The following is a 25,323-nucleotide window of genomic DNA, read 5'->3' as shown; positions in this document are numbered from 1 at the left end:
ATTGAACTCTAGATATATTCTATGAACCTGAGTAGATTCAATCTGCATAATTGTTCTTCGAATTTCCAGGATTAATCCTACATTTACCAAGAACTATTCATCATCATCATTGAGATTACATAAGAAGTTCTCGCCCTCCTTTAAGTATTTGGTGTTTGATGAGCAGAGAAATCTTTCTTTTTCTCAACCATAAATCATTAAGAATCTTATTTTTTTTTAAAGAAAAATTTGTGCAAATTTACGCTCGAACTATAAGCACATTACATCAGTTGCAATTTACAAAAGTCACTCCACCTGAACTACAAAATTTTTAGAATATTTCCGATGTATACAAGGCATTTACCGTGAGCAGATAAATTTTAATGCACTGTTCTTCCATACAAAGTCCTCTAAGCTCATAAAATACTCTAACACCACTCAAATCTATAATGCGCTTTCGTTAAAACCTAGTGCGTATTTACATGCACAGCGATCAGACTTCATGCAATTTTGTGCATATTCAAAGATCTGCATCTATTATCATCTCATTGCTGTTCTCCAGCCTTTTCTCCATCAAGGATTCGAAAAATGAGGTGCAGAGCTTGGTCAGCGGAGGTAGAACATGGGAAGATCCACTGAATATGGTTTCCCATGGTCTTTCACTCGGGACAAATGGAACTTCTTGGAAATGGTTGTGCTTTGCATTTGAATTAGACAGATCTCCATAAATTGATGTATACCCAAGCCTCTCTGCAAAGTAACCAACACAATCCAAATAATTAGATCTTTGTTGTTCCTACAACTAAATTAGCATGTAACAAGAAACAAAGCAAAGTCTTCCAAGAAAGATGAGTCTGATATTATTTTACCTGCTTCATCCTGTGCACCTTGACTTTTCCGAGAATTCTTGCTAATTATGTCCTCTTCCTTGTGTGGATTGAAGATGGTGTATTCATGCTCGCCGTTCATAAAAACAAGCAAAAGTTGATTTACGCCATTTCTAGCTGAGCTTTCGTGAAGCGAAGGATTGGCAAGTAGAAAGGCTAGGCTACCGCCTTTTGCCTGAATTGAAGGAAACAATAAGGCCACATTGAACTCTTCAATCCACACATCAAAGGAGTCGTAGTTTAACAACAAATCTAATTCTAAAACTTAGTAATGTTAATAGAGAAGTCAACATGAAACTAACCAAAAGGAGGAACCAAAGTTATTATAACTAAATGGTTTGTTTACATGGATATACAAGTAAAACAAAATTATGGGAAACAAAAAAATGCTGTGTGGAACTTCTGTTAGGTTGCAGTGATTTGATATCTAACAAGAAAACGCTCACACCATTTGACAAAAAAAAAAAAGTTTGCTGAATGCAGGCAAGTGGCATCAACAACCTCATCGGAATTTAGTTACAAAGCAAAGAAAGGGATGTAGACACGCTACCTTTGTCACTGTCCAAGTTGCCACAGGAACAGGAGCTTCCACATGGAAGAAAAATATTACCCCATTTCCTTTTGCATCAGCATCACCTGGTGAACTGAGAAGAGCTAAGACGGCGAATTGAGATTCATCATGGGAACAGCTTACGGCTGTAGAAAAAAGGGAACCATCAACAAGGCAAAAGATTTCAATCTTCTAACTACTCAAAGAGAAAATAGTATAAAGTTAAAGAAATATAAAAAATTCTATAAATATTTGACGAAATGTGAGCTTTGTTTGTAATCACACACCATTCGCAAAGCCACGGTAAGTTTACACTGGTCCAACAATGGACTGGTTCTTGCTGCCTATTTTGGACATTTGCAATTTCTTAATATTAGTGCCGGTATGCTAGAGACACTTGCAAAATAAAAGCTTTAGGACTCAAGATTGTCGTTGTATGAAACTGTTGACATGACATCTAAATTGCCAAAAATGAACTGGTCCTTTTTATTTCATTTTAATTTTCTTGTTATTTTAGTCTTGGATTTATAGTACGATCATTTAAGAGCCAAAAAAATGCACACCTTCTGTAACGATCCCATGAGACCAGTACAATGCCAAATTTGAAGTACTCCAAACTGAAAGTTGTGGCTTTAAACCGTGTGTATAGGACACCAGATATTCTGATTTCCCAACAAATGAAAGCTTTGTAATTGGCTGTACAAGAAAAAGGAAAAAAAAACAGATGTAAGAGCATTCGTTGCCATTTCGATTTGCCAGATGACAATATAGACAAAATGATGATTACCGAAAATGTATCTCCAATCATAGCCACAAGAATATTGGAATCCGGATCCCATAATGTAATCATAGTCTCAGCTGCAATAGCAAGGACCGATCCATCGTCAGAAAAAACAGCAGCTGTTAATGGTTTACCCCTGCCATCAATTCAAAGAAATTAATTGCATGGGAGTTCCACTGTGTAGCAACAGCGTATGATGGGAAAAGAAATATATGTAAGCAAATAATTTCAAAAAATAGTTTAAAGGTTTTGCCAATAATTCAATTAAAAAACAGGGCATCCTTTAAATTAAGAAACAGTAATTTTTTTTTGTAATTAATGTATATACAAAATTGCAAGTTCCATACGCCCAATCAACTGGTTCAGCTCTAAAGTAGCATCAAATACAAGTATACTTTAAATATCTCTGCTTGATTCGAAAGCTGTCTGCTTCCACAAATTATTTCAATTTCATTCAATACAAATAATTTTTTATGTTAAAATAAATCATAAAAAATAAAAGGCATCATATGGGTAATGATATTAATATACTAAAGGAAAAAACATTTCATTGGCAGAAAAATTTAATACTTGTATGAACCAACAGATTGGCATCTCCAACCAGTTCTCTGCATTGATTCATTATTTCTATCGTCATACGAGTAACTGAAGCATTTTCAATAAAGATAGGGTTACATCAAGGATCAGCTCTAAGTCCCTATCTTTTTACACTAATTATGGACGAACTCACTGCGCACATTCAAGACACAGTACCGTGGTGCATGTTGTTTGCAGATGATATTATTTTGGTAGATGAGACACGTGAAGGAGTAAATGTTAAGTTAGAAGCTTGGAGGGAAACACTAGAAGGGAAAGATTTTAAACTTAGTAGATTAAAGACGGAATATATGGAATTTAAGTTTAGTAATATTAGAAGTAATGAAACAATTGTTAAGATAGGAGAGGACGAGTTGCCCGGAACCGAGAGATTTAAATATTTAGGATCATTTTTACAAAATGATGGAGGGATTGAGAGAGATGTCTTACATAGAATACAAGCAGGATGGGTGAAATGGAGGGGAGCGTCGAGTGTTTTATGTGACCGTAAAGTACCTCTTAAACTTAAAGGTAAGCTCTATAAAATCGCAGTTAGCCCTGCTATGTTATATGAAGCTGAATGTTGAGCTATGACTCGAGCACATGAGCAGAAGATGAGAGTTGCAGAGATGAGGATGTTAAGATGGATGTGTGGACATACGAAGATGGACAAAGCATCTATTGAGGAAAAACTCCGAGAGACGCATTTAAGATGGTACGGACATGTACTTAGACGACCAATAAATGCTCCAATTAGGCGATGTGAAACTATAATAAATATGCATATCAAACGAGGAAGACCAAAAAAGACTTGGTTAGCAACAATAAAACAAGATAAAATTTATTTAAATATAGATAATAATATAATAGGAGATAGAGCTCAATGGCGTAAAAGGATTCATACAGCCGACCCCACCTAGTGGGAAAATGCTTGGTTGTTGTTGTTGTTATGAGAACCATGAACCCAAACCTGCAAAATAGATTACTCGTTTAGTCATTATATACATACAACGGGGCAACAGAAAGAAAAGAGCCTAATAGACACTACCTTGAAATCACCACCATAAGATGATGTGACAGCCATGTTGTGTCCAGGGCGAAATGCAAGAGATGAAACTTGAGCATCACTACATCAGAAAGTAAAGAACATATAAAAAGGTGTTTTATTTTTTCTGTTCCAAATTGTATTGAAGTACTACCATCATAGTTAGTTGAAGATAATAAAGATGATGGTTGCATGGGGAGAATTACCCTTGAAGGTCGTAAGTTCCACTGACTGCCTTGGAACTTAGTGGCTGAATGTTTAGTTGCATCAATTGCTTTGACCCCCTTTGACCGGAGGTATTCCGCAACCTTTTCAACTCGAAATGCAAATCCCACGTTTGGAGTATTTGATAGTCTTGCGGTGATACTTCTTGTCACAAGCAAATTAGCTTCCGCTCCTTCCCATGACTCATATCCATGGGTTTGAATGGAAATCTGAATATGCCTAAAGAAATCTTTAATCGTTAACATAATGTCAGGCATAACATATATAAGCTGGTGTCCCTCAGCAAGATCAATCTCCATTGCAGCAATAATGCTTCTATCATCAGTATTCCATCGAGTGTCCCTGAATACTATGAGAGCCATAGTCCCCGCATAGCGTCTATGGAGGATTTGGAAGCGTACCTGTAATATCCCAAGATGGATATATTCTAACTCTGCTTGAGCCAGGCGTTCATAAGAATCTTCCATTATGAAAGTACGGTCTTGCTGGTCTGAGCCAGTGATCAACATTCTTTCTTCAGATCTATAATGATACACCCTGTGATGTATATTATCTCTTCGGGTCATGTAGAGAACTTCCGCAGGTACCGTTCTTGCACGTTCATGCATAGATCGCCTAAGTTCAATTTCAGGGTTCATTAGTAGGGCTAGGGTGTGTTCCCTAGGTTGCCTTCCTACTATAGATCTTCCAAGGTTGGCGATACTTCGACCCATTCTCTCGGCTTCATATCTGGCACGGGCAGTACGTCTATAGTCTCGAATTTGTTCTTCCACAAGGGGAACACCGGGTCTTTGTGATGTAGTTGCTACTTCAGTTCCGGTGATAGGAGGAAGATGTGCTTGCCTGGTATTCATTTTATATTTTTCAAAAGATCAAATGGATTTTTGAATACCTTGATTTTACCTTTCTCCTTGATAAAGGCTGCACCTTGAGAACTAAGATGTGTTCTTCTAAGTTGTTCCGTAAGCTCTGCTACGCCGGTTGTATCAGAGACTTTGTCAATCTGGATTTTCAGTTGACGTACTTCTCTTCTTAGCTGAATAACAGAATAAAGAACAGAATTAAGCTGCCTAGATAATGAAACTAGGCTTTGTGAAGTTTCTTTTTCAGAAAATCCAACACCAATATCAGGCCACCCTGTAGAAGTAGAGATGATAGCTTCTTTATATTCTTCCGAATCTTTTGGTAAGTTCATCCAACAATCACTTGCTTTAGGTGGTTGATCAATTCTTCTACTTTGTCCACCTTCTTTGATAACTCTTCAGTAAGAGTTTCAGTCTGCTTTTCAATATGCTTTGGATGTTCACTGAGCTTGATAACTAATTCTTCAACGTCCTTTTTGGAGAGGGGACGTCTCTTCAAATAGTCTTGCCTCAGTTGTAATATTTCTTCTTTCAGTTGATTTTGTTGTTCCAACAACTGCAGTAAATCTTCTCGTTGTTGTCTAACAATCTTTGAAAGACGGCTGATTTCTTCTAGCTGTGAGCCTTGTTCCTGGATTTTAGTTCTCACGTCTAGAGTATGAATATTATTTTGCTTGCTTAAAGCAAATAAAGCCTTATTACCAAGATCAACCCTATAGGCAGTAATTTTCAGATTATGAGCTAAATCTGTTTGCGAAGAAGAATCTAGATTTAAGTAGTCTAGATCTTTTCTATTTTGCCAAGAGTTTTTCCACAAAAGAAATTGATTTTCAAATTCTTTCAGATCAGTGTTCATATGCTAATCAGAGCTAATTGTAAACGATGATGATTAAACAAGATAGGGTTTTGCCTTTCTAGGGTACTTACTTTTCACCTAGTTTAACCTTTTGAGTTTGTACGTCTTACCAGGTACGTGGTCTCTTTAAGAATTAACCTTACTCTTTCTCATGCTTCTTCTTACTTTGTAAATACTTCACGCAGCTTCATCACCTCAGGAGGATATTAGAAGGTCCTTGAGTCTGACACGGTCTTCACGCCACCTAGGCTTCAAACGACCTTTAGCAACGACTCCCTTAGCCTTCCCAGCTCCACTTTAGGTTTTCGGTGAAGAATCATTTTTCTTTACTTCATAAGACAGAAGCATGATTCAAGCGTAAAGCAATCCCTTCGAGAACTAATACCTGTTCGACTTATAAAACAATCAAGGTTAAACATAGGTTTATGTAAGCAGAGCCTAATTAGGCCCCTATCTTAAGGTTTTTACCCCATGTATTCCATAACCTTGCTCTAATACCAAGAGGAGGAAAAGAAAGAGGAAAAGGAAAAGGAAATTTATTCCAAACTTTCACACAAACTTACAAACACGAAGAAACAACAATCTCATCACAAAGAAGCCGATACAACATCAATACTACTCTTGATGATTATCCTGAGCTCCAAAATATTGAAAGGATTCTATCCACTGGGGAATCAGCAATAAGTAATTATAGACCACCTCAAGATGAGGAGATGGATATTCCAGGATATGCTCCAGCAGGAAGTTCGAGAGGTTGGGCAGGCATTGAAGAAGCCAACCTAGCTGGAAAAAGGCCAAAGAAGTGGGAGAACAACTCCGAATGGTTCCAACTACCATCAGCTAACGCAAAAAGAGGTTCGGTATTTGTAATGCCTTATGATTTTGATCCAAAGGTTTTTGACAGATGGGAAAGCTCTACCCTTATCCACCTGGCGGACAAAAATTTTGAGCTCCCAGAAGACAAAATTCTATATATTGAAAACCTTCTTGGAGAATCAGAAAAGAAAGCATTCGTGACATGGCGAATGAAATACCAAGAAGAATTTGAAGATCTAAAGAAACAAGCCATGGGCAATAACGGTACGCAAAATGTCCTTAATCAAATGAGACTAATCTTCTACCTTGAAAATCCAAAGGTAGGAACAACTGGTGAACAAGACAGCGCCTACAAAACCCTGAAGAGTCTGGTATGTAATGAGATGACAGATAAGGCGGTGTACCGATACATGAATGACTATTTTCACTTAGCATCTAAAAGTGGAAGAATGTGGGTTAATGAAGAATTATCAACGGAATTCTTTACAAAGCTACCAAGACCCCTGGGAGATAGGGTTGAGAAGGCATTCAAAGAAAGGCACCCTACTAACACAATAGGGGTGGTACCAAGAATAGCCTTCACCAGGCAATTCTTGAAAGATATGTGTCAAGAGGCCCTTTTTCAAAGCCAGCTCAAGAAGATGAACTTCTGTGGCAATACACCTGTTCATGGTGTATATGGGAAGAATAAGGAGAAAGCAGGAAAGAAGTTTGGTGCTAGAAAAAGCACGACTTACAAGGGAAAGCCTCATGATTCCCATGTAAGAATTGGTAAAGCAAAACACCTTGCTTTGCGTAAAAAGAATTGCAAGTGCTATGCATGTGGTGAAACAGGCCATTATGCATCTGAATGCACAAACCCTAGAAAAATAATAAAAAGGGTTGCAATCTTGGACTCCTTGGAGTTACAGGAAGGAATGGAAGTGGTCTCCGTAGGAATGAATGAATCAGATTTATCTGATATTTACTCTGTTTCTGAAGGAGAAGATTTACCTTATCAGCCTGAAGAATTTGATATTTTTATGCTTCGACAGACTGACATTTCACAGGAAACCTTGAAGATAAGAAGAACGCATCCTCTGGCATTTCTACCTCAAAGAAAGACTGAAGGAGCGGCTGGTTATGACCTAGCAACATGTGAAGGTTGTGTTCTAACTCCACACTCTCATGCTATACTGAACACTGGCATTAGTATCAAACTACCAGAAGGAACTTATGGACGGATAGCTCCTAGATCTGGTTTATCAGCAAAAGGTATATTTATTAATGGGGGAGTTATTGACGCCGATTTTAGAGGAAGCATTCAGGTGATCCTATTCAATTTCTCATTTGAAAACATATTATTCAATATCGGTGATAATATAGCACAGCTTATTATTGAGAAAATAGCACTCCCAGAAGTAGAAGAAGTACAATTTCTAGATCAAACTCCGAGAGGATCTCGAAGTTTCGGATCAACAGACAAACAAGAAGAAAAGAAGGTATCAGCAGCATTTAAACCAGTACCTATTCCTATTAATATGCTTCAGGTTATAGAAGATGAACCTTCTGAATATCTAATTGGAGAATCGGAATGGCGATCTCAAATGAGGGTCTCAAGAAAAGAATACCTATGTCAACATGACTGGAGTTATGATGAAACTACTGCAGCTGATTGTAGAGACTGCAAACTTGAAGCAAGGGCAGGTAATAGAATTGACTGTCGAAAGTGCAAATTAATCATCTGTTCTTTATGCACATATCATTGTTTCAAAATTTCATGGCCAAGTACAATTAGAACACAGATGAAGAAAACAGACTGGAAGTCACTTTCAGCCCTGCAAAGTAATTTGATACAAAAGTTCATTAGAAGAGAAAATGAACTTGAAGAGGAAGTCAAAAATTTGAGACAGCAAATCTCAGGTATGGAAGAATTAGCAATTATACAGGAAGCCCCCTCAGAATATGAAAGAGAGTTAACAGAAGTCCAGCAAGAAAATGCTTTCCTCAAGTTAATAAACGAAAAACAGCAAAAGGAGATTGAAGCATTAAAGCAAGAGAAGCAACTCCTACTGGAACTTGGGGAGATAAACAAGAAGGAATTGATTGACCTCAAAACCAGGTTACTTGTTCCCTCATCTCTTCCTGTACTAACGTTTGATGAATACTATGTTAATGCTGCACCACAGAGAAATAATCTTCTAAACATTAAGGTGAGAGTAGAAATTAATAATCAAGATTGTGTCCTAAATGCAATATTGGACACTGGAGCCGCAACTTGTGTCTGTGACGGAACAAAGATTCCCAAGGAATTCAGACAACAAGCATCTGTAGACGCTCTCATTCAAGGTGTCAATGGTGCAACAAAAGTAAGTGAAATTCTGAAGGAAGGAAAGATTTGGGTAGGCGAACAGTACTTCAGGCTACCTAGAACTTTTGTTATGCCCTCCTTAGCAGAAGGATTAAACTTTATCCTTGGAATGAACTTTATTCGTGCAATGGAAGGAGGACTGAGAATAGAAAAAGGGGAGGTGACTTTTTACAAATTGGTTACCACAGTTTCAACCCCTCCCACTGCACATCAGGTAACTCTACTTGAAGAACTGGATCTTGAGTTAACTGAATATTATGATATTTGTGCAGCTATGCCACAAAAGGGCATCATTAATCAAGAGTTGATTGATCCCCGAGAACTTGAAAGGCTAAGAAAGCTTGGCGTTATTGGAGAAGAACCATTAAAGTTCTGGGAAAAGAATCAAGTAAAATGCCGAATAGAGGTCAAGAATCCAGATTTGATCATAGAAGATAGACCTCTCAAACATGTGACCGCCAAGATGAAGGAGACAATGGCCAGACATGTCAAAAGGTTACTAGATCTTAAAGTAATCAGACCATCATCCAGTAAACATAGAACCACAGCCATAATGGTGGAATCAGGTACGGAAGTTGATCCTGTTACTGGCCTAGAGAAACGAGGTAAAGAACGTTTGGTTTTTAATTACAAACGTCTTAATGATAATACTGAAAAAGACCAGTATTCTTTGCCCGGTATTAACACAATTATTGCACGGATTGGTAATTCAAAGATATACTCAAAATTTGATCTAAAGAGCGGTTTTCACCAAGTTATGATGGAACCAGAGTCAATTCCGTGGACGGCATTCTGGGCGATTGATGGATTGTATGAATGGCTTGTTATGCCATTCGGCCTTAAGAACGCGCCTGCAATCTTTCAGAGGAAGATGGACAATTGTTTCCGAGGTACTGAAGAATTTATTGCTATTTATATTGACGACATACTTGTGTTTTCAGATACCTATGAGGCGCATAAAAGGCATTTAAAGGCCTTTATCACAATTTGTGAGCAGAACGGGCTGATACTTAGCCCAACCAAGTATAAAATCGGAGTTAAACAAGTGGATTTCTTGGGAGCCACTATTGGGGATTCTAAAATCAGGCTACAGCCGCATATTATCCAAAAAATCCTAGAGACAAAATCTGAAAGCCTGACTGAAATACGAGCATTAAGAAGGTGGCTAGGAATTTTGAACTATGCAAGAGCGTACATCCCTAATCTGGGAAAAACGCTAGGACCACTTTACTCCAAGACGTCTGTCAAAGGTGAAAGACGTATGAATACACAGGACTGGAAAATCATAGAACAGATCAAACAGCAAGTTCAGAACCTGCCAGATCTGGAAATTCCCCCGCCAGATGCAATTATCCTCCTTGAAACTGATGGATGTATGGAGGGATGGGGCGGTATATGTAAATGGAAGACTTCAAAAGGAGAACCAAGGACTTCTGAGAAAATTTGTGCATATGCTTCAGGGCGATTCTTGTCGGTAAAAAGCACTATAGATGCAGAAGTTCAGGCCGTGATCAACAGCTTGGAAAAATTTAAAATTTATTATCTTGACAAATCTGAGTTGATTATCAGAACGGATAGCCATGCTATAGTCAAATTCTATGAAAAGGCTTCTGATCACAAACCATCCCGGGTACGTTGGCTTACCCTTTCTGATTATATTTCAGGGATTGGCATAAAAGTCTCCTTTGAACATATAAGTGGGAAGGACAATGTCTTAGCTGATGAACTTTCTCGGCTGATAACTACAATTCTGGTTGACAAATGGGAGCACACCTTACTGCGTCCACTAACAAAGGCTATTAATGAGGTTTTACAAAAACCTAATCCTGTTATGGAAGCAAGAATGGCATCCCATATCTCGAACGCATTGAAGACCAGCAAAAAGGGTAACGAGCTTATTAATGTAATTATAAATAACCAAATCTCTTTGCAGTGTGCATGCGGAAGAGATGCAGCCTTGCTAGTTTCTCACACTAGTAGGAATCCTGGACGACATTTCTATAAGTGCAGCACCGATACATGCCACTCCTGGTATTGGGCTGACCTGATAGAAAACTATGTGCAACAAAGGCTTAACATGGAAGCACCTTTGGCCCAAGAACCAATTAATTGGGTCAACATAGAGCAGCACGGCTACTGGGACAACGATCCAGTATGGGAAGAACCAGGGTTAGGAGAACCCGAAGTTATCAATAATGATGATGAAGCCAACTCAGAGATTGATGACCCGACGGAAGATTCTTCACTCTTCCACCAGCACTTGGACTGAAGCGGACGTGGTGGACCCCCCCACAAACAAATATCGAAGCAATAATTCAGGAATCTTATCCTGACTTTTTCTTTTGTAGCAAAGGACTTACGTGTCCTCTTTACTTTTAGAACGTGCACCGAAAGTAGATTGTCGTGTACTAAGTATGTCAGAGCTGAGTCATGGAGCATTTGCTGTTTTTCGTTTATTAACTTGAGGAAAGCATTTTCTTGCTAGACTTCTGTTAACTCTCTTTCATATTCTGAGGGGGCTTCCTGTATAATTGCTAATTCTTCCATACCTGAGATTTGCTGTCTCAAATTTTTGACTTCCTCTTCAAGTTCATTTTCTCTTCTAATGAACTTTTGTATCAAATTACTTTGCAGGGCTGAAAGTGACTTCCAGTCTGTTTTCTTCATCTGTGTTCTAATTGTACTTGGCCATGAAATTTTGAAACAATGATATGTGCATAAAGAACAGATGATTAATTTGCACTTTCGACAGTCAATTCTATTACCTGCCCTTGCTTCAAGTTTGCAGTCTCTACAATCAGCTGCAGTAGTTTCATCATAACTCCAGTCATGTTGACATAGGTATTCTTTTCTTGAGACCCTCATTTGAGATCGCCATTCCGATTCTCCAATTAGATATTCAGAAGGTTCATCTTCTATAACCTGAAGCATATTAATAGGAATAGGTACTGGTTTAAATGCTGCTGATACCTTCTTTTCTTCTTGTTTGTCTGTTGATCCGAAACTTCGAGATCCTCTCGGAGTTTGATCTAGAAATTGTACTTCTTCTACTTCTGGGAGTGCTATTTTCTCAATAATAAGCTGTGCTATATTATCACCGATATTGAATAATATGTTTTCAAATGAGAAATTGAATAGGATCACCTGAATGCTTCCTCTAAAATCGGCGTCAATAACTCCCCCATTAATAAATATACCTTTTGCTGATAAACCAGATCTAGGAGCTATCCGTCCATAAGTTCCTTCTGGTAGTTTGATACTAATGCCAGTGTTCAGTATAGCATGAGAGTGTGGAGTTAGAACACAACCTTCACATGTTGCTAGGTCATAACCAGCCGCTCCTTCAGTCTTTCTTTGAGGTAGAAATGCCAGAGGATGCGTTCTTCTTATCTTCAAGGTTTCCTGTGAAATGTCAGTCTGTCGAAGCATAAAAATATCAAATTCTTCAGGCTGATAAGGTAAATCTTCTCCTTCAGAAACAGAGTAAATATCAGATAAATCTGATTCATTCATTCCTACGGAGACCACTTCCATTCCTTCCTGTAACTCCAAGGAGTCCAAGATTGCAACCCTTTTTATTATTTTTCTAGGGTTTGTGCATTCAGATGCATAATGGCCTGTTTCACCACATGCATAGCACTTGCAATTCTTTTTACGCAAAGCAAGGTGTTTTGCTTTACCAATTCTTACATGGGAATCATGAGGCTTTCCCTTGTAAGTCGTGCTTTTTCTAGCACCAAACTTCTTTCCTGCTTTCTCCTTATTCTTCCCATATACACCATGAACAGGTGTATTGCCACAAAAGTTCATCTTCTTGAGCTGGCTTTGAAAAAGGGCCTCTTGACACATATCTTTCAAGAATTGCCTGGTGAAGGCTATTCTTGGTACCACCCCTATTGTGTTAGTAGGGTGCCTTTCTTTGAATGCCTTCTCAACCCTATCTCCCAGGGGTCTTGGTAGCTTTGTAAAGAATTCCGTTGATAATTCTTCATTTACCCACATTCTTCCACTTTTAGATGCTAAGTGGAAATAGTCATTCATGTATCGGTACACCGCCTTGTCTGTCATCTCATTACATACCAGACTCTTCAGGGTTTTGTAGGCGCTGTCTTGTTCACCAGTTGTTCCTACCTTTGGATTTTCAAGGTAGAAGATTAGTCTCATTTGATTAAGGACATTTTGCGTACCGTTATTGCCCATGGCTTGTTTCTTTAGATCTTCAAATTCTTCTTGGTATTTCATTCGCCATGTCACGAATGCTTTCTTTTCTGATTCTCCAAGAAGGTTTTCGATATATAGAATTTTGTCTTTTGGGAGCTCAAAATTTTTGTCCGCCAGGTGGATAAGGGTAGAGCTTTCCCATCTGTCAAAAACCTTTGGATCAAAATCATAAGGCATTACAAATACCGAACCTCTTTTTGCGTTAGCTGATGGTAGTTGGAACCATTCGGAGTTGTTCTCCCACTTCTTTGGCCTTTTTCCAGCTAGGTTGGCTTCTTCAATGCCTGCCCAACCTCTCGAACTTCCTGCTGGAGCATATCCTGGAATATCCATCTCCTCATCTTGAGGTGGTCTATAATTACTTATTGCTGATTCCCCAGTGGATAGAATCCTTTCAATATTTTGGAGCTCAGGATAATCATCAAGAGTAGTATTGATGTTGTATCGGCTTCTTTGTGATGAGATTGTTGTTTCTTCAAGAATTTTTGAGAGTGCTTCTTCTTCACTTTCTTCATCTTCACTTTCTTCATCTTCACCCACCATGCTTTGGAGAAGAGAATCTTCGAAGGCTGCGAGTGCTGGGTAATCTTGAAGTAAAGCATTAGGGGCTATAAGAACTGGGTAATCATCCAGCGAATCATCAATAATAGTAATAACACTAACTATATGTTCTTCATCAGTCTCATCATCTTCCTTAGTGTACAGAGGTGCTTTAGATGAAACAGCTGGTTGATATCCTCCAAATTGTATTGAAGTACTACCATCATAGTTAGTTGAAGATAATAAAGATGATGGTTGCATGGGGAGAATTACCCTTGAAGGTCGTAAGTTCCACTGACTGCCTTGGAACTTAGTGGCTGAATGTTTGGTTGCATCAATTGCTTTGACCCCCTTTGACCGGAGGTATTCCGCAACCTTTTCAACTCGAAATGCAAATCCCACGTTTGGAGTATTTGATAGTCTTGCGGTGATACTTCTTGTCACAAGCAAATTAGCTTCCGCTCCTTCCCATGACTCATATCCATGGGTTTGAATGGAAATCTGAATATGCCTAAAGAAATCTTTAATCGTTAACATAATGTCAGGCATAACATATATAAGCTGGTGTCCCTCAGCAAGATCAATCTCCATTGCAGCAATAATGCTTTGGATGTTCACTGAGCTTGATAACTAATTCTTCAACGTCCTTTTTGGAGAGGGGACGTCTCTTCAAATAGTCTTGCCTCAGTTGTAATATTTCTTCTTTCAGTTGATTTTGTTGTTCCAACAACTGCAGTAAACCTTCTCGTTGTTGTCTAACAATCTTTGAAAGACGGCTGATTTCTTCTAGCTGTGAGCCTTGTTCCTGGATTTTAGTTCTCACGTCTAGAGTATGAATATTATTTTGCTTGCTTAAAGCAAATAAAGCCTTATTACCAAGATCAACCCTATAGGTAGTAATTTTCAGATTATGAGCTAAATCTGTTTGCGAAGAAGAATCTAGATTTAAGTAGTCTAGATCTTTTCTATTTTGCCAAGAGTTTTTCCACAAAAGAAATTGATTTTCAAATTCTTTCAGATCAGTGTTCATATGCTAATCAGAGCTAATTGTAAACGATGATGATTAAACAAGATAGGGTTTTGCCTTTCTAGGGTACTTACTTTTCACCTAGTTTAACCTTTTGAGTTTGTACGTCTTACCAGGTACGTGGTCTCTTTAAGAATTAACCTTACTCTTTCTCATGCTTCTTCTTACTTTGTAAATACTTCACGCAGCTTCATCACCTCAGGAGGATATTAGAAGGTCCTTGAGTCTGACACGGTCTTCACGCCACCTAGGCTTCAAACGACCTTTAGCAACGACTCCCTTAGCCTTCCCAGCTCCACTTTAGGTTTTCGGTGAAGAATCATTTTTCTTTACTTCATAAGACAGAAGCATGATTCAAGCGTAAAGCAATCCCTTCGAGAACTAATACCTGTTCGACTTATAAAACAATCAAGGTTAAACATAGGTTTATGTAAGCAGAGCCTAATTAGGCCCCTATCTTAAGGTTTTTACCCCATGTATTCCATAACCTTGCTCTGATACCAAGAGGAGGAAAAGAAAGAGGAAAAGGAAAAGGAAATTTATTCCAAACTTTCACATAAACTTACAAACACAAACTTACAAACTGCTAGCGGAAATCTTACAGGATCTTGTTTCTTACTCACAAAGCTGAAACTGATTCAGTTGCTTTCTGAAACTAAGGAGTGAATAGGCAGATAGAGATCTTCTTCGATGCCTGTTACACTTCAAGAGCTACTCCTTATATACACCAAGGAGCAGAGGTCTTACTTCGCTAGTAAGTAAGGAATCATTAGCTAGCAAATGCTCCATGACTCAGCTCTGACATACTTAGTACACGACAATCTACTTTCGGTGCACGTTCTAAAAGTAAAGAGGACACGTAAGTCCTTTGCTACAAAAGAAAAAGTCAGGATAAGATTCCTGAATTATTGCTTCGATATTTGTTTGTGGGGGGGGTCCACCACGTCCGCTTCAGTCCAAGTGCTGGTGGAAGAGTGAAGAATCTTCCGTCGGGTCATCAATCTCTGAGTTGGCTTGATAACTTCGGGTTCTCCTAACCCTGGTTCTTCCCATATTGGATCGTTGTCCCAGTAGCCGTGCTGCTCTATGTTGACCCAATTAATTGGTTCTTGGGCCAAAGGTGCTTCCATGTTAAGCCTTTGTTGCACATAGTTTTCTATCAGGTCAGCCCAATACCAGGAGTGGCATGTATCGGTGCTGCACTTATAGAAATGTCGTCCAGGATTCCTACTAGTGTGAGAAACTAGCAAGGCTGCATCTCTTCCGCATGCACACTGCAAAGAGATTTGGTTATTTATAATTACATTAATAAGCTCGTTACCCTTTTTGCTGGTCTTCAATGCGTTCGAGATATGGGATGCCATTCTTGCTTCCATAACAGGATTAGGTTTTTGTAAAACCTCATTAATAGCCTTTGTTAGTGGACGCAGTAAGGTGTGCTCCCATTTGTCAACCAGAATTGTAGTTATCAGCCGAGAAAGTTCATCAGCTAAGACATTGTCCTTCCCACTTATATGTTCAAAGGAGACTTTTATGCCAATCCCTGAAATATAATCAGAAAGGGTAAGCCAACGTATCTGGGATGGTTTGTGATCAGAAGCCTTTTCATAGAATTTGACTATAGCATGGCTATCCGTTCTGATAATCAACTCAGATTTGTCAAGATAATAAATTTTAAATTTTTCCAAGCTGTTGATCACGGCCTGAACTTCTGCATCTATAGTGCTTTTTACCGGCAAGAATCGCCCTGAAGCATATGCACAAATTTTCTCAGAAGTCCTTGGTTCTCCTTTTGAAGTCTTCCATTTACATATACCGCCCCATCCCTCCATACATCCATCAGTTTCAAGGAGGATAATTGCATCTGGCGGGGGAATTTCCAGATCTGGCAGGTTCTGAACTTGCTGTTTGATCTGTTCTATGATTTTCCAGTCCTGTGTATTCATACGTCTTTCACCTTTGACAGACGTCTTGGAGTAAAGTGGTCCTAGCGTTTTTCCCAGATTAGGGATGTACGCTCTTGCATAGTTCAAAATTCCTAGCCACCTTCTTAATGCTCGTATTTCAGTCAGGCTTTCAGATTTTGTCTCTAGGATTTTTTTGGATAATATGCGGCTGTAGCCTGATTTTAGAATCCCCAATAGTGGCTCCCAAGAAATCCACTTGTTTAACTCCGATTTTATACTTGGTTGGGCTAAGTATCAGCCCGTTCTGCTCACAAATTGTGATAAAGGCCTTTAAATGCCTTTTATGCGCCTCATAGGTATCTGAAAACACAAGTATGTCGTCAATATAAATAGCAATAAATTCTTCAGTACCTCGGAAACAATTGTCCATCTTCCTCTGAAAGATTGCAGGCGCGTTCTTAAGGCCGAATGGCATAACAAGTCATTCATACAATCCATCAATCGCCCAGAATGCCGTCCACGGAATTGACTCTGGTTCCATCATAACTTGGTGAAAACCGCTCTTTAGATCAAATTTTGAGTATATCTTTGAATTACCAATCCGTGCAATAATTGTGTTAATACCGGGCAAAGAATACTGGTCTTTTTCAGTATTATCATTAAGACGTTTGTAATTAAAAACCAAACGTTCTTTACCTCGTTTCTCTAGGCCAGTAACAGGATCAACTTCCGTACCTGATTCCACCATTATGGCTGTGGTTCTATGTTTACTGGATGATGGTCTGATTACTTTAAGATCTAGTAACCTTTTGACATGTCTGGCCATTGTCTCCTTCATCTTGGCGGTCACATGTTTGAGAGGTCTATCTTCTATGATCAAATCTGGATTCTTGACCTCTATTCGGCATTTTACTTGATTCTTTTCCCAGAACTTTAATGGTTCTTCTCCAATAACGCCAAGCTTTCTTAGCCTTTCAAGTTCTCGGGGATCAATCAACTCTTGATTAATGATGCCCTTTTGTGGCATAGCTGCACAAATATCATAATATTCAGTTAACTCAAGATCCAGTTCTTCAAGTAGAGTTACCTGATGTGCAGTGGGAGGGGTTGAAACTGTGGTAACCAATTTGTAGAATTTCTCTAACATGAATAATGGTAACAATCAAACTAATCACTCTTTTCCAACAATTCAAAAAGTTCAATATGCTGGAATAAGATATGTATAATTCAATCTGATCATTCAATGATGCTTTTCAACATATTGCAAAAGAAATGCTTGAATGTGCGGATATGATAATCAAATCATAAGCACCAAACTATATAGAAATTTAAAACCAATGAAACTTCTGTTACATGAAACAAGTATCTAGAAAATTGAAAAGGAAATATGTTTGTCTCACTGATATGAAAGACCACATTGGTGTGCCAAATTAAAAACTTCTGCAATTCATATATGCATATATGAATTCCAATTGGCATCATAGAAAATTAAAAGATTGATGGTCCCTATTCACAAAGTTATGAAAGATTTATAAAATAAATAAACAAAAAAATAAAGAACAATACATGAAGCTCTGTTTGTAGTCTTACGTGTGAGGCTCATATATGACAGTGGATAATAAGTACTCTGCCACTAGGGAACCACGACTCCAGTATTTTAGACAAACCAAACCCCCTAATTTTTCTTCTACATCAATGGTAGCCATTAAGGAGCCATCAAGAGAAATGGCTACAAGAGCCACATATAGCTGCAACCATTGAAGTACAAGTACATCCACAAAGCATTAGCCAAAAATTCAAAGATCTAATTCATCATCTACAAGAATTATGATAGCTATCTATGTTGTCATGCAAAAGTAATTACATGCTTAAAACAAATATAGATAGCAACCAAACAGATTTTAATATTGACTCTCTCAAAATGCATCCCCAAGACATTATTTAATGAGGTGCAAATTTGTGATCTCGCTCTATAGAAACACAAACTACACCAATACTACTAGCACGGTAGTTTAGCATGAATCTTAGAAATTATTGAGCTTTAAGCTAAATTAAATCTCTATCTTGTCCCAGACAATCCATGACTGATTGCCCCAGCAATAGAAACATATAATTCAATACCCCACAACCAGCACAAAGAGAGCTTGTGTGAGTTATGTCACATGCATTTCCAGTTTCCAGCAAATAGGAACCAATTGTAATACTTTCTAGCTTATACCTCTGGCTATCTATGTGGCTGGCTAATCAGAATCAAAATGGATATTTCTGTACCCCATAACTGAGTTGTATCAAATATACTTGTTTCTAGTTAACGGAACCCAACAGTAACAATGATATTTACAGAGCTAATTCCTGGAAGCAATAATGTCCTAACAAAAAATGACCTTAGAATCCATTAAAATGCAACTCCAATCAAGCTGTTTACAGAAATTTGGCAGTTGGTACAAATAATGCATTCTTTCCCAATGTCAAACTATTCTCCAACAGCAAATAAGAGGCTCCACAAATTAGAATTGCTGCTAAACTAACAGCCTATTTATGCATGGACAATTGACTCAAAGAGCTACGGATACAACCATGATTTAAAGTGCCGTGCCAAGACAGTCGAAACGGGCGAAATATCTCGTTCCGCTCGGCGACCGGCACCGGCACGACCTCGGCACCAGACCCGCGACAGGTGCGATGTGTTGCACAATCCAGTAGTCACAGCAGAGGGGTCGCTAGACCCTGCAACAATAGCAGAAGGGTCGCATAACCCTTCTGCTGCCACCGCGGAGGCATCGTGCGACCCTACGGTCGCTGTAAAGGGGTGGCACGGTTAACGTGGTCGTGCCAAAAGAGTCACGCAATCCCCGCGGCTATGGCTGGTCACGCAACCCCGTGACAGCGCCAAAGTTATGCGAGCTCGCGAATGGTGTCGAATTTCAGATTTTTTTTAATTAAACTTAGGTTAATTATTTTAATCAACTCTTAGCTATGATGGAAATAATCTAAAGAGACCTTATTAAATCCTAATAAAATTATCTAATTAATTTTATATTTCATTTATTTTAATTTAAAAATTATAATAAAATTTTTTTTTATTTATTTATCTATTTTCATATCTTTTCCTTTTTTTAAAGATTATCTTTTATATTGTTTATTTTTAAAATATTTATGTTAAATATTTTATATTTAAAAAATACCGAAACTATATCGACACGTCACGATACAGTACTAAAACCGAATCGTTCCGATCCAGGACCGAAACCTCAACACGGGTCAAAATTTTAAACCTTGGATACAACAATAGAAAAAAAATGTTAAGGTAATAGCCATAGCAGACAATACAGCACAGCAAATATATCTTGATGAGTTAATGCCTTACCATAACATCATCTGCAGGCTGAAAAATTCTTTTGCACACTTGGACCTAAGCAATAAAATAAATATCATGAGAACTTGCTTTTTCTTTAAAGGAAAAAAGAGATGTCAAATGATCATATCAGAATGCAAAAATAGACCCATCACCTCTGAAACCTCATGATTGTCAAACAAGCTATAGAATTGTACACAATAATCTTCAGTGGAAACAGCAACTAATCCAGTTGTCTGTTCAAATGCAACTTGTGTGCAGGAGCCTTCGTGTTTGAGAGGAAATGAAAAAGGAGGCTGAAGATATACTAGAATATATCAACATACAGAAGTTTATCAAGGAAAGGTTTTCAGTAAAATAAGCCAACAAAGAATTAATGTCTAAACCGTATGGTATGACAAACCTTGATTCCCGATACAGATTTTGAGATATCCATTGTAGGCATTTTTAGCAGATGAATGTGATTATTATCCAAACAAAATACCTGGAAAAAAAATGAATTAACATTGGCTTCCAAATTTCAATTAAATCAAAATGAACATCATGCAAAGCACTACAAAGCAATAAAAAGTAGTGTGAGAAGTAGAAATATAGAGGATCATCAATTCTGTATAGGATCAGCAGTTGCCAATAATATGCAGAATGCCTGTAGATTTATTAAACATATAATAAAAAATGGGAAATAATAAGTCTCCTTACTTAAGTTGGATTCCCATTTTGAGTTGGGCTTCCTCTTTGGTGTTCAAATTATCATCACAGTCACTCATAGTCCCACATGATTGAGAACAAGGAATCCCAATTAAAGTGTTTTGGTATGTTAGTCACATTGAGCCTCACCTTGACTTCAACAACTCTAAATATATAGTGCCTAGCACAGACGTCATCAGATTATGTACTCATCTATGCAAACCATATTTTTAATCAGTCTTCATTGGCACACTTAAATTAGTAATTTCAAGTCGAGGATATGTTTAGATGAGAACACCAAGCATACCACTCAACAAGCAAACAACTGCAGCCTCAAGGCACAGCAATAAGATCTTCTCCTGAAATTATCATGCTAAACTATCTTGAACAACTAGAGCTGAGAATATTTGCTCAGAGAGGTGAACAGTAGCACAAGAACACAGATAAGAAATCAGAAGTATACAGGTTCCAGGAATTCCTTAACCAGTTGGCTTAGCTTTCAATCTATTTACCAATTACCAGCATACATTTGCAAGGGAATTACTTTTGCATATACCTAATTGAAACGAATTACATCATGCTAATTTTGATGAAAAAAGTAGCATTATTGTATATTCTTTAACATTATGAAAGTTTATAATGATTTTTCTTTGTCACATTTACAACTTCTGATTGTATTTTGACATATTATGATCCTGTTTATTCAATCAATCATCCAGACAACATTAAGTTTGAATATTAGAGATGTCAATGCTAGTTTCTAAATAATGCAAACTTACAAGCATCCAGAACCAAGACAGAATAAAATTGTCATATGCTAAAAAAGTAGAAACAGTCAATTAAAGTAAAAGGGCATCCAATACACTAAACCTTGACCAATTAAAAGTAGCAAACAAAATGACTGATAGTTAGAAGCAAGTTAAAAAAGAAGACTCACACATGAAAGGGAAGGATCGGGAGATTCAGTGAAATATAAAAGAGGTGATCCTAGTCGTGGCTTAAATTTTTTCTTTCTAGTGTCAATATGCCAAACCACAATAACTCCTTCGTTCCCACCTGATAAATATTCATCAAAGGGTATACTTTTAGAACAAGGATGGATCATTCATAACTATGCAAAAGGAAAATTGAAAGATCAAGAAATTAAGCAAATAAAAGTCACTCGTATTCTTTCTAAGAGTAGATGTATATTAACTACAGCCAATCAACCATCAATGAACTAATGCTAATATAATAATCCACAAAAAAACTTATAAAAGATCATAGGCAAATAAACATTAGGTATGAAGTATGCACAACCTGAATACAAACAAGTGTCATTAGAGGAGAAGTGAAGAAACTTTACTTCACTAGGGTGCCAATGTCATGTTGTGCAGGAATCCGCATCATCATTATTTCTCACCCGAGGCTTTTCTTCATCATAAGGATTCTTTGTGCGCTTGAGATTTTGTAAATTTTGAGCAAATTTCTCTCTCCCAAAATTGCACCACATCAAGATCCTTCTTGTATCATCACCTCCAGCCACCATTCTCAGAGTTGCATGGAATGCAAGACACGTCATCTTTTTTGTGTGGTGTAGTTTGATCTTTTTTATTTCGTCAAACCTAAAATTCTTTGCAGGAATTCTCCAAATATGAAGCTTTCTTTTGTTTGAGATGCCTAAGAACTCCCCATTTTTACTTTGCATATAATATCTCTGGATTTCTTGTCTGCGAGAATTAGATACCAATTTCATATAGTATTCTTGACCTGATCTATTAGCTCAAATTGATAATTGTGATTCTTACAATCTAATAGGACAGAATAGTAGCCATTAAATGGCGACAACTCAAATAAAAAAATAAGCACATGAGCAGCAAGCTAAAGTTCTATTATCAACCTCAGTCAGTAGTCCTTCAACAGGCTTCTGGTTTTTTAAATTGTAAATTTGGACTTGCCCACGTAATGCTTCTTTTCACCAGCTGGTTTGTTTATGTCTTCAACTGAGAAACATGCATAAAGATTAGATCCCTCTTCAGTGCTTCCAATGGTTGATAAACTTGGAATTACCTGCACGAATATGATATCATACTAAGAATGCCTATTTAAAGGGCATAAGAAGAAAATTCATAAGTCCCAACCCAGAAATTCACATAAGACAAGAAAATAAAGGATGAAAAATCATCAACGTTATACTTATGATTCCATTCTAATTTTGTTATGTGTATAGCTAAGAAATACGAATAAATTCCATGTAAAATTAGCTCACTGCTTTTGTCATTAAAATAAAAGCAGAACATAATCTAAACTAACTCCAAACTGATATACATATGACTCTATTACACTTTTAGTATAACGAAGAAACTAAAAAAAGCACACAAAATTAGCCCATCGTCATCCCTTTAAAAACAAAAGCAACATATTTTGCAAACTCTGCTAGATTGTTAGGACTGAGTTTCAAACCAATATTCAAAAAATTCTCGACCGCACTTTATTTTGTAGAAGACTAGAAGAAACGCACTACATGAAACGAAATTCCTACTTACCATAGAATGGACTGAAACTGGATCTTCACCTTCTTTATCAACTCAGCTGAGGCAAAAACCCAATAACAGTTAGTCCCATCCAATGAGGAAGTCCAGCAGTAGCTCACGAACTTACTTGAAGGTGCGGCCACTCACACTACAACGACAGAAGTGACGCAGTCAGTGTGTCCACCCTCCAATTCCGTAATCTGAGGCACGAAAGATCGAATTTTGAACACCAAGTAGTATTTCCTTCCGCAAAAGAGATACAGAAAATACAAAAAATTGAAATTGGTCTAGTAACCTACATTCCGGTAGACACTAAAGATGGATACAGTGCATCCGGTGCAGACCAAGAGCCTCTTGCCATCTAGGAGAAGGCAGGAGGCGAGGTAACGAATCTTCGGCCGCCAGTGATCATTGGATCACTCGTCGGTGATGTTGGAACCTAGGAATGGTGAGTACAAGAAGTCAGACAAAAGCGGGAGCGACAGCTGCTGTCGGATTTTAGGTCAGTCTCGTGCGGTACAAAAGCAGAAGCAGCAAGTTTTAGGTTTCAGGTTATAATGAGTCATGAGACGCGGAGTTGGAGGTACTGACCCGGAGTGGTGGAGGATGCAGCGAGATCGGAAGCGTCGGAGACGTCCACGGTGACGTGGAATAGGGAGGGGCGACGAAGCTAAAGGGCACCTGGGTCTAGGTCGACGTCTTGACGGATGCAGCTAGGACACCCATTATATATATATATATATATATATATATATATATATATATATTGGCTCCAATTCCATCAGGACGTCAACCTGGACACGGGCGCCCCTCAGTTTCGTCGCCCCTCCCTGTTCCACGTCACCGTGGAAGTCCCCGACGCTCCTAATCTCGCCGCATCCTTCATCGCCCCGGGCCAATACCTCCAACTTCGCACCCCTAGCTCATTATAACCCGAAACTTAAAATTCACCGATCTCGCTTTTATCCCGTGCGAGGCCGACCTAAAATTCAACAGCAGCCGCCGCTCCCACCTTTATCCGACTTCTTATATTTCTCATTCCTAGGTTCAACATCATCGGCGAGGTCCAATGATAACTGATGGCCGGAGAGTCATTGTCTTGACTACTATCTTCCCCAGGATGGCAAGAAGTTATTGGTCTGTATGCACTATCTCCATCTTATGGTATGTTTACTCGGAGGGGTGGATTGAGGAAGGAAAGAAATCAATGAAGGAAACAAATCCCTACGGTGAGAGAAGAGAAAAGATAAAGAATGGGAAGGAAGAGAAAAGAATGTCTCGGGAAGGAAGAGAGAAGAAAGAGAAAACTAAATTAGAAATAGTTTGGCGAAGGTCTTCGACGCCAACGAGCTGTTCGGACATGATCTAATCCCCTGACGGGAACCACGCGATGGGCTTCCTGCCCAAATCCATCACCACCTCAATGAGCTTCTGAATCTCCTAGTGCCGCACGAGATCTCTCCTCATCCGAGGCGGGACCAACTCGAGGAGCAAATCCAACTCCTTGTGAACCGCCGGAGCTGCGGGGGAAGCGCGCTCGTCGTCGGGTCGCAGCCCTGAGGAGGAGGCCGAGTCGTGGTAGTGGCCCCATAAAGAGCAGCGATCGGCGTCGAGGCGGCAGAAGGACGGGACGACAACCTTGCGTCGGCGAGGGGAGCGGCGGGAGGCGGAGGACGATCGGACGATGAGGCTCCGGCACAACATCTGCAGCTAAGGGAAAATATGAGCGGGAGACAAAGCTTTCAGCATGTTCTCTGCGCCCAAAGCGGGCGGCCGATCGCTGTGCTGTTCTCCTACTTCGACCTTTTGCCTCTCTTCTACTGCCTCAGAAGGTTCAAGCGAGCGGCAGCGGCGGGGGAGGGCGCGGAGAAGCAGAGGCGGAGCGTGAAGGCGATGATCTGGGCAGTGGTTGAGGGAAGACAGCCCGCGCGCGGTGATCTGGTTGTCGCACAGTGCAGCCGAGGCGCGTGACGAGGGAAGAAAGAGGCGTTCCGTCCGATTTTGGAGGATAAAATATCATTTATAAATCTATCCGTCCTTTATTTCAGATGAAGTACATGAAATAAACGGAGGAAAATTTTCTGCGCCTTCGTTTTCAAATCCGTCCTCCTAAGTAAACAAGTTATTAGTGCTTCCACCTTAACT

The 25,323-nt window shown here is 38.8% G+C and overlaps 1 pseudogene; it reads right to left on the bottom strand.

Moving 5' to 3' along the window:
* Nucleotides 1–216: 216 nt before the first annotated feature.
* Nucleotides 217–25,187, bottom strand: LOC122016678 (annotated as a pseudogene).
* Between the last annotated feature and the right edge of the window lie 136 nt (nucleotides 25,188–25,323).

Source organism: Zingiber officinale, chromosome 8B (genome assembly GCF_018446385.1).
Source record: "Zingiber officinale cultivar Zhangliang chromosome 8B, Zo_v1.1, whole genome shotgun sequence".
NCBI classification, from domain to species: domain Eukaryota; kingdom Viridiplantae; phylum Streptophyta; class Magnoliopsida; order Zingiberales; family Zingiberaceae; genus Zingiber; species Zingiber officinale.
The sequence above is the reverse complement of the archived record's forward strand: the minus strand, read 5'-3'. Positions and strand labels throughout refer to the sequence as shown.